Source organism: Geospiza fortis, unplaced genomic scaffold (genome assembly GCF_000277835.1).
Source record: "Geospiza fortis unplaced genomic scaffold, GeoFor_1.0 scaffold104, whole genome shotgun sequence".
Taxonomy (NCBI): Eukaryota; Metazoa; Chordata; class Aves; order Passeriformes; family Thraupidae; genus Geospiza; species Geospiza fortis.
In genome coordinates this window covers 1,011,904-1,021,468 of record NW_005054325.1, presented here as the reverse complement: position 1 = coordinate 1,021,468, position 9,565 = coordinate 1,011,904, and positions in this window count along the sequence as shown.

The window sequence follows — 9,565 nt, the reverse complement described above, 5'->3', positions numbered from 1 at the left end:
CTCCTTGTCTTCAAGAGCAAAGCTCTTCCTTCAGGGAAGTGCCCCTGGGAAAAGGAGGCACTGGGTATTTTCAGGTGTGCTCTGGTGCAACCCCTCCCATGACTGGCGACCCCAGCCACACAAATGACAACTAAGCATCTACACAAACACTCAGACCCATGTAGGAGTTTCTGGTTGGGTTTTCCCTGCAGTGCACGTTGCCACCGACACTTTAGAAAGCCAGTTTCAACAGTCGTGAGTGAGATGAGAAAACTCTCACTCACCAATTAGAAAGTCAGTAATTTCAGGGTTTAATACATATAATGTGAGGGGGTGTGGTGGAGGGATGAGACAACACTTTGAGGGCTGCTCCTCTCGAGCACTACATATCCTCTGAAGCACAGCAGCAAAGCACCTGGCTCGTCCCAGGGCCACCCTCAAGGCAGGTGGTTGCTTGAACATCCCTGTTATTAGGAGGAAGTTCTTTGCTGTGAGCCTGGTGAGGCGCTGGCACAGGTTGCCCAAAGAAGCTGTGGATGCCCCATCCAGGGAAGTGTTCAAGGCCAGGTTGGATGGGGCCCTGAGCAACCTGGTCTAGTGGACTTTGTGACTAGATGGGCTTTAAGGTCCCTTTCAAGCCAAACCATTCTACGATTCTATGATTCAATAGCAGCACTCCTCTTTCTTCAGTGTCAGCTGGCAGGCACCGGAGACCTTTGGCAATGTTTGTGGGCACAGCGTGCCAGGGCATCTCTAGCAGCGATCCCAGCTTGCAGAGGGGGATGCTGCCTTTAGCAGACCAACTCCTTGGTATTGCTGCCAGTGACCAAGAGGGCGAGGACCACTGCTTTAGCAGGATGTGTCTGTGAAGCAGGTTGTGCTGCAGTAAAGAGCATCATGAAGGTTTAGATCCAGCAAAAAATGTTTCGTCTCCCCCACCCTTTCTAAAATATGTGTGTGTACCAAACAGTAATTAAAGAAATAAAACTTGGTGCTAAAAATAATAATGGGAAATTATTGTTGTATTTGTGGTTCCATTGCACGAGATCTGTATGAGCTTTACAGGTCCAAGGAGTTATTGATTGACAAGTAATGTTAAATAACTTCTTATATAACACACTGTTTAAGGAGCTGCTGAGCTTAAAACATTTTTGTGGCTGAGGGATGTGCATTTTTGGTGACTCAAGTGCACAGTCTGAGCTCTAAAGCAGTGGTCAAGCCCAGGAACAGCACATCACTTATTGCTGCTACCTACTGGTCCAGTGGTTGACCCAAAACCCCCCATTTCCTTTCCTCACAGGCGGATTGTGAAGTATGGGATAACAGAGGCTGCACGCGTGGCTGCTGACGCATTTCTCTCCCCATGCAGATTACAGCATGGTTCTGCAGGGTGTCACTTCCCCCGGCTGGCCGTGCTGGCTGATGGAAAACACAGAAAGGCCATTTCTTTCAAGGCAGATATGTATCAGTTTAATGTGTCTGAACTGCTCAGCTTGAAAGGAAAGACGCTGAGGCAGCCTGGCCCTGGGGTTTGTGCTTTACATAAAGCTGGTGCTTTATCCAGACTCTCGCAGCTGCTTCAGTCAGCCCTCCCCAGTCTGAGGGCAGTTTTCAGAAGAGAAGAGGGTACCTGTGCTTGCATCCCAGTGCTGGGGACCTCTTCTGCCACTGGCTCCCTCAAACACACAGCTGATGCTGCTGAGCTCTTTCAGAACTGGTGTGGACCCAGCAGCTGGCATGGTACTTGGTCAAAGTCCTTTGGGATCTTTTGATTCAAGAAATCAAGATTTTAGCCTTCCTGGGCTTTTTCCATGCTCAAGAGGGCTGACTGCACATAAAAACCTCATTTGCTAAACCCAGTGAGTCACACAACGCAGCACCGTGCTATGTGAAGGCTCTGAATACCTTTGTTTCTTGCATTTTTTGTGCTTCACAGCCATGTTTCATAACCATGATGAGGAATGAGTTTAAGCCTCTGTGGTCACATATGCAGTTAATCTGGACTGATTGTCAGCTGGAAGATAAAGCCAGTCAGTGCCTGGGGTTCCTCTCTCCTCCCATCTTCTCCCAGCGCGGCTGCCTGGAGCTTGGCAGGCGGACACTCTTTGGCAAGGCACCACATCCAAGCTTCCCTCACACACTGGCTGTGCTGTCAGCACGTGGCGTGCTGCGCCTGCATCCCAGTGAGTTCCTGAGCATCCAGCTGCCCCTGGATGCAGGACAGCCTCAGAGAGCACAGGGGGTTTGAACCCCGGGGCTTCTCAGGTGCTGCTGGCATTGAAACCGGGCCTGCAGGGATGGCAGTCACAGCATGTAGGAGTGTCAGGGGGCAGGACGGTTGGGATGGACGGAGATGAGAGATCTCTGAAGCCATGTCGTGGAGCTTGGGGTTTATTGCAAAGGGCCTGGGCACAGGGCCCTGCTGGGAGCTGCCAGCCGCAGCTCGGAGCAGGCCCGAGAGAAGTAAAGAGAGTGGTAAAGAGAGAGAAGGCAAGAGCTTGATAAAGAGGATGAGAGAGTAAAAGAGAGGATAAGAGGGCAAGGTTCCCATTACAATGCAATAAATCTTCTTCTGTGTTGAATATTCTAATTCTCACTAACCAATCTAGTACAAGATCCAAATCCTATAGCATTTCCATACAGCGTATAAGAATCATTACATTACCATACTGCGTTATGTTTTAAACCCTAAAAACTACTCTTTGGACCCCTTCTGCCAAGCTAGTGGGGTCTGCTCTGAGCCTTGGACCTGTCTGCAAGCAGAGGGTATTGTTTCATCAAAAGGGGATTACCTTCAGCTGGCCATACCATTGTTTTCCAGTCATTCAGTAACTAAGGTATCTCAAATCTTGCTTTCATGTCAATCTCGCTTATAGTTTCCACATTCTCAAAATCTTTTGCCAGGCAATCGTATTTATAAGGCTTTCCTGTTTCATCTTCCCCAACAACAGCAGGACACTCGCTGATCCCTGGACGGCTTTTTTAGCTCCTGGTTGCTTTGCTGTTGACAGGCATGGTAAGGTCAGTAAGGTTTGCTTACACAAGTTTTGCCTGCTGGATGCTCTTCCTCAGCACTGACCTTACACAGGAGGATGGGAAAAGAGCAGTGTTTTCTCAGCTCTGTTTTCTGAATATCCACTTGATTTTGGCCAATGGGTTCAGTCAGTGCTCTGAAATAAGTGAAACCACACATCCCAGCAGTGCCATATTCTGTCTTATAATACAAGTTGCCACTGGAGACAATATCAGGAATAGTTTCAGATGATGGGAATTTTCCAATTTTTGTTTTCTTCTATAAAATTTTGCATTATATAAAGAGCTAGCCAAAAAAAAATTAAACTTAGAAGAGGAAAACACAGTATCCTTCTTCAGCTGGCTCTATTGTTCACATCTTTGATTATTTTCTTCTTTCTGTGGACCAGTAATTTTGCCCAGTTAAAAGAAACTGGACTGATTTTGATCTTCTACAAGTACGACTGTAGTTATTCCTGAATTATGCCAGAATAAGTGAGGTCACAGTTGGGCTCAAAATCCTGCTTCTCCAGAGCTTTATGATCAAAGTTATGTTGTGCAAAAAACAGAGAAAAGGTGAAGGGAATAGAAGACAATTAGCTTTATTGCAGTCCAAAAAAGGGTCAGTGCATCAGCTGTGCTACACACTTTGCCCTTTGACTGCCTTGTAGAAGGGAAAACTCATGTGCCTCAGCCCTATCCTGGCTCTTTAAAGGAGATTTTCGGCCCAGCTGATTTCAGAGAAGGTGAAGTTGCATCACTTTCATCCCAACTGATTTCCAGGCTCTGTCTGGCCGCATTCTTGGACCCAGAGGTGCTGATTATCAGCAGTGCAAGCCCCATCAGCCACCTGTCCTGACTGGGGATGTCTGGCTGAACTTGTGCCTCTGGAGTTGTGCCTGCTCCTGCCAGCCTCCAATCTGTTTCTCTTTCTTCAGCAGGTCGGTGATTTAGCTGCATGGCACATGGAGCACAGCCACAGCAATCCCATCATTTCCTGTTTCTGCCTTCTGCTGACTGGAATCCTAGACAGGCAAGTTTGGAGAGAGGAAAATGCTGCCTGCACACCAGGCCTTGGAGGGGGTCTCATTTTGGATGGTGCAAAGCACAGAGGGATGTGTGCAAGGGGCTAAACCAGAAGTATCTGGTGAAAGGCTTTAACACAGGCTGCCAGGGAGGCAAGAGATGAGTGACCAGTGAGTCACTCAGCAGGCACTGAGTCAGGGACACCTCGCTGTACAGGCTCCTACTCGGCTGAAGAAGGCTCTCTGCTGCCCATATGCACCAAACTGGTGAGGCCAAGTCCTGTCCTTCTCTCATTGCAATGTCCCAGGCTGCAACCTGGAGGGGACTGAACAGGGTCAATAGAAAATCTCAGTGCAGGAGCGATGATCATATTTAGAAAAATTTGAGCAGAAGTGTTAGTATAAATGCTGCTGTTAATAGTCTAACAGTATTTCAAGTTCCTAGACCAGTATTGATGTTCCTAGACCCAAAGCAGGTGTCCCTACCACAGATGGATGCACCTCCTTGAGGGATGCATCTCCTGCCAGAAGGAATTGGGCCATTACCTGCTGCTGCCGTCTCCAGGCTGTTGTTACAGAAACTCAGGTCAGTCAGATCCTGTGGCCTTTGATAGTTTTATTCCTACTCTGCTAATGTGGGCAGCTCGTGTCTCACGGAGCTGGGATGCTTCACAACCTAGCAACAATATGTATTTACACAGCCTCAAAGATTCCCAAAGAAATCTGTGTTGGGGTTTTACTCACAGATAGAGTAATGATTAAAAAAAAAAAAAAAAAAAAGAAGCCCCCAAAATAACTTGTTTTGTTTATACTTGAAGTTGGGTTTGTTTTTTATTTTAGAAAGACATTTTTTGTTGAGTTTAATATGTATAACTTTTCAGTTATGCTGTGTAAAGATAGAAGTCAGTGCTGATATCAATATTTATCCATTTATCCGTGAAGCAATTTTATTTTATTTTAGAAGGCCTGTAGCTACAACACAATCTTTCCTCTGTACAGTTTCCATCATGATTTCAAATTGCAAAAAGGAAGCCTCAGAACCAGTGTTCTGTACCCAGCTTCAGATAGGGAATATGTCCTGGTTCCCAGATTTAAAAGCAAAGGTTGACAGCGTTCCAAGTGTCTGTGTGGTGAGAACAATGGAAAAAATAGTATTTTAGCCTTGGTTGTGTACACTGTTTAGGCCAAGTTGGATGAGGCTTTGGATAACCTGATCCAGTGCAAGGTGTCCCTGCCCTTGGCAGAGGGGTTAGAACAAGATGACCTTTAAAGTCCCTTCCAACCCAAACCAGTCTAAGGCTCTTTGAATGTTTACTGCCAAATTGCTGGATGTGAGGTTTTGGGTTAACCCTCCTTTGTTCCCATGTGGCTGTACAGACATCACTGAAGCTCAGAGCAGTGCCTTGTTCCTGGTGGTCTCAGGTCCTTCTTGCTCGGCCGGTGCAATTAAAGGATTCAAGCCTGCCCTGATGGAAATCCCTGTGGCTGTGGAGCTGTAACCCAAGCTGGAGTTTGCCCAGCTCAGTTTGTGCAGCACAAGACATTAACAGAGGCCTTGCTAACTGAGCTCCTGCAGAGTGGCAGCCTCCAACAAAGATGCAACACCACCAACAACAGGAAGAGATTCTTCTCATGCCAGGAGTTTTGCCTCACTTTTAATCACCACCAGTTCTTTCTTGGCAGAGTTTTTCAGTGTTTTGTTTTTGAACTTAGGAAGCTACATTATCTGTCTGGTCCTGCAGTTCATGGGCTCTATAACAATATGCACTCACACCTCACCATTCACTTAAAGCCCTAAACAGAAGACCTGAATATTCTGTTTGCAAATCTGGAGTAGGGAAGGGAAAGGGAAAGGGAAAGGGAAAGGGAAAAGAAAAGAAAAGAAAAAAGAAAAGAAAAGAAAAGAAAAGAAAAGAAAAGAAAAGAAAAGAAAAGAAAAGAAAAGAAAAGAAAAGAAAAGAAAAGAAAAGAAAAGAAAAGAAAAGAAAAGAAAAGAAAGAAAAGAGAAGAGAGTTTTTGGACAGGCTGTGTTATACTAACAGCCATTAAGCAGCATCTGAAAGCAAGGCAAAGCCTGCCACTGCCAAACAACCACGTTTCATTACTTTGGAGCCACATTTTAGGGCTCAAGCACCTTGTTTAAGTACATTTATAGTGCCCCACCACCACAGGCAGACCGGCTGCAGCCTCACCTTGGGTGTCTGTCAATTCTGTCTGGCTCTGCAGGGCAGCTGTCTTCCAGCCCTGGGCATGGGGCTGCTGCTTATCTCAAAGGATATGGGGGATATCAGGATGTGGGCTTTGCCATCCCCTGGAGCAGCAGGGTAGGGATGTAGCAGTGCCAGCTGTGAATGCACAAATCTGCTGCTAAGGGAGATGAGAAACAACTGCTGCAATTAGAAGCACAGAGGTGATTGTAAGCAGGTAAACTGCCAGAGCTGGTGAAGTGCCAGAACGGGATTTGGCCAGGACACCACAGCTAACACCTGCATGTTTACAAGGAACCACACGGGATCATTGACACCTCAGAGCCTCCCACCTCCTGAGTCGCCTCTCCCCTCCAGCAGCACGGCACGGCACTGACGGGCAACATCTGGTCTACAGTTGACATCAGAAACATCATTATTATGAACTGAGCCGGCGAAGACCCAGCCTGGAAACCACAGCCTAATGAACCTCCAGCCCCACACTGTGCAAAGGCTCCCAGCCCAGCGCTGCCTGGGCCAGGCATGGTGGAGACTACTGGAAAAGCTCCCCTGCAGGCTGCCAGGCAGCTATCAGGCCAGATTGGTTCCTGTAACGTGTGAGCTCCAAGGAGAATGCAGCAAAAAATGAGTGAGCTGACCACAGGCAGATTTCTTCCTAACTGTGTCACTGGTGAACGCCGTAATTCCGAGCCGGAGGTGGGAGAATGGGTTTGTTTTTACAAGAAACCTGTCGACGAAGAAAGAAAAAATTTGAGGAGAATTTAGCAACTGGCTGAATTTGGGAAATAATTTCAGCTGGAGAAAATAGCTAAAATAGTTCAAACTTGGAGCGGGAGTGGGAGACGAGAAATTCTGAAAATCCATTCTTTGCACAGCTCTCCTCCAAAGAGTTTATATTATACTGCCTGCTACCAGCTGGCCCAAGATTTAGGTTGCCTAATATTTTCCGTTATAAAAGATTCTTTCAACATTTTTATTTTTTTAGAAGCTCTAACACCTCCATTGTTTGCAGTAGGCCCTTATAATTTGGCAGGGACAAAGCCCCTGGGCTTGAGAAGTGCCTTTTCTTTCATCCATGAAATTCCAGTCAGGTTTGGCTGGATAAAAAAAAAAAATCAAAAAACACACACACAAAAAAACCTGTTAAAGATCACCATTTCCCTTCTCTCTCATATGTGCCTCAAGAAAATATGCTGGCGGACGGCCAGCATAGCAAGTGAACGTGAACGTTCTCATTAAATTGAGCCCAGGTTGTCACCAAAGCAGCCGTCCAGACTCTGCTGGGAATGTCTGGGGTCTTCCAGGGCAGCTGCAGCAGCAGGAGAAGAGTTGCAGGAGACCAAGCACCACCCCAAGGAGCTTTTCCAACAGGAGAAGGAGGCAGAGAGGGGAAGGAGCTCCTCCTGTCACTGATTTAAAAGACCTGGCAAGCCAGTCTCCATGCCTTGGGGCTCCTGTCCCTACTTTTGAGGCTGGCAAGAGTAGATCTAATTTCTCGCTCAGCCAGCTGTGAAATAGCAACACTAAGCTACGTTCCTCTTTCTCCAGGACCTTTCTTTTCTCCCTGGGAACAGCAGCAATTCTGTTCTCCCCTAAAATAGCTAACCCTGCAGTCTTAATTGTATCAATCTACTCTGTGATGCTGAGCAGACGATGGGTTTGGTGGGCAGGGGTGTTAGAAGCACTGAAGAGAGAATAGTTGTCTTGGAAAAGCTTCTGGTCCACAGATTGGAATGGGACCAGCCCAGAAGACTGCACAGGAAGAGATGAGTCCAGGAGCCAGACTTACTAGGGAGGCAGCTTCCAAACAGTGATCAGGAAACAGAAATGGCACCATGTGCACAGAATTGAGCCTAGAGAGCTAATAGGAGTAGAATGGGAAATGGGAAAATTTGGGCATCATATGGTGGGAGACCAGGTGAAGGCTCAGAAGATCTTAAGTAGTCAATATAGCCCCCTCCTGGCAGAGGAGACTGCGTTATGAAAGTCAACACTGAGTGTAATACAGCAAGATGAGCACTAAAGCAGAAAGGAACATAGAAATGTATCTTTTCGTGGTCCATCAGTCTAGTTTTTGGCCTCCACATGTGATGCTGGAAAGGATGGCATACAGAAGCTCTGCAGCTGCCAATTCCTGCCAGTTGTGAAAATCCTAGTGCAAGCCTAAATAGCAAGAAAGCGGCTTATGTCACAAAGTATCAAGTTTTATGAGTCTTCCTAAATTTTTAGTATTATCCAAAATTTGGATTGGAAGCCAAATATCAGAGTACACCACACCAAAGTTCAACTTCCCTGTGCACGTCTCTTCATTCCCAGAGATGTGTAACTGTCAAGCCAATCTAGCTGACTTCACAAGGGAAGCGCTTATCCATGGAAAAGCTGTTTGTGCCCATTTGTTAAAGTTTGGTGGTCGCCTGTGCACAAAAGAGGCAGAAAATCAGAAAGTTGCCTTAGTTCTGTTCTCCTGCCCCTGCTGTGTTGGCTGCACATGCAACATTCAGGCATGATCTGAGCCTTTGCTCCATCCAGAGAGGGGCACAGTGAAAAGCTGCCAGCCGGGCTCATCCCAAAGCTGAGCTTTGGCAGGAGGTGTAACTCACTCCAGTGGGTGGGGTGGACAAGGGCTGTATAGCTTTTGGAACCTGCTCTGCTCTGTGTGCAGAGCATGGATGCAGGAGCTAATGGGCTGTCTCTACCTTACAGCTCTTTGTGACAAGTAGATGCAGTGGTAAACATATTGGTACAACTGAAAGAAACACTGAATGGTGACAGTGAGAAGACAAGAGCTGGTACCTTCACCTCTGCTGGAGCATTTGCTTTACCCTGAGGATGGGTTTCTAAGTTAAATGAGAGGTGGATGGCCAAAACTGTGTCAAAACTTTGCTTTGCTTTGGTGCCAGTTTAAAAATAAAACTTCTTTCTCACATTTGAATTCAGAGTCAAATCTGTGCCCCTCGAGGGAAAGTTGTAGTTCAAAGATGGGTCTTGGTACTGATTCCAATTTAAATAGAAAAGGTTGTGTAATTTTCCCTTCAGCTGGATAGTGAATTAATTCACCCAGTAGTTTCTGGAGTGCTACTAATAAACTATATATTCAACAACTTTGGCAGTAAAAGCTATCAAAGCAAGTATCAGCAATTCTTGAAGACAGAATATGACTATGAGTACCTGAAGACTCTTTCTTTGGGTTGCAGGAGTGGGATAACTTGTCAGGAATGAATAAATTGCAATCAAATATGTTTAGAATTCAGACTAGCTAAAGATGGAATAATCAAAACCATCAAAGCTAGGGGCATAATGGGTTGAGACAAGTAGTCCAGCAAATATTGTTCTAATATCATC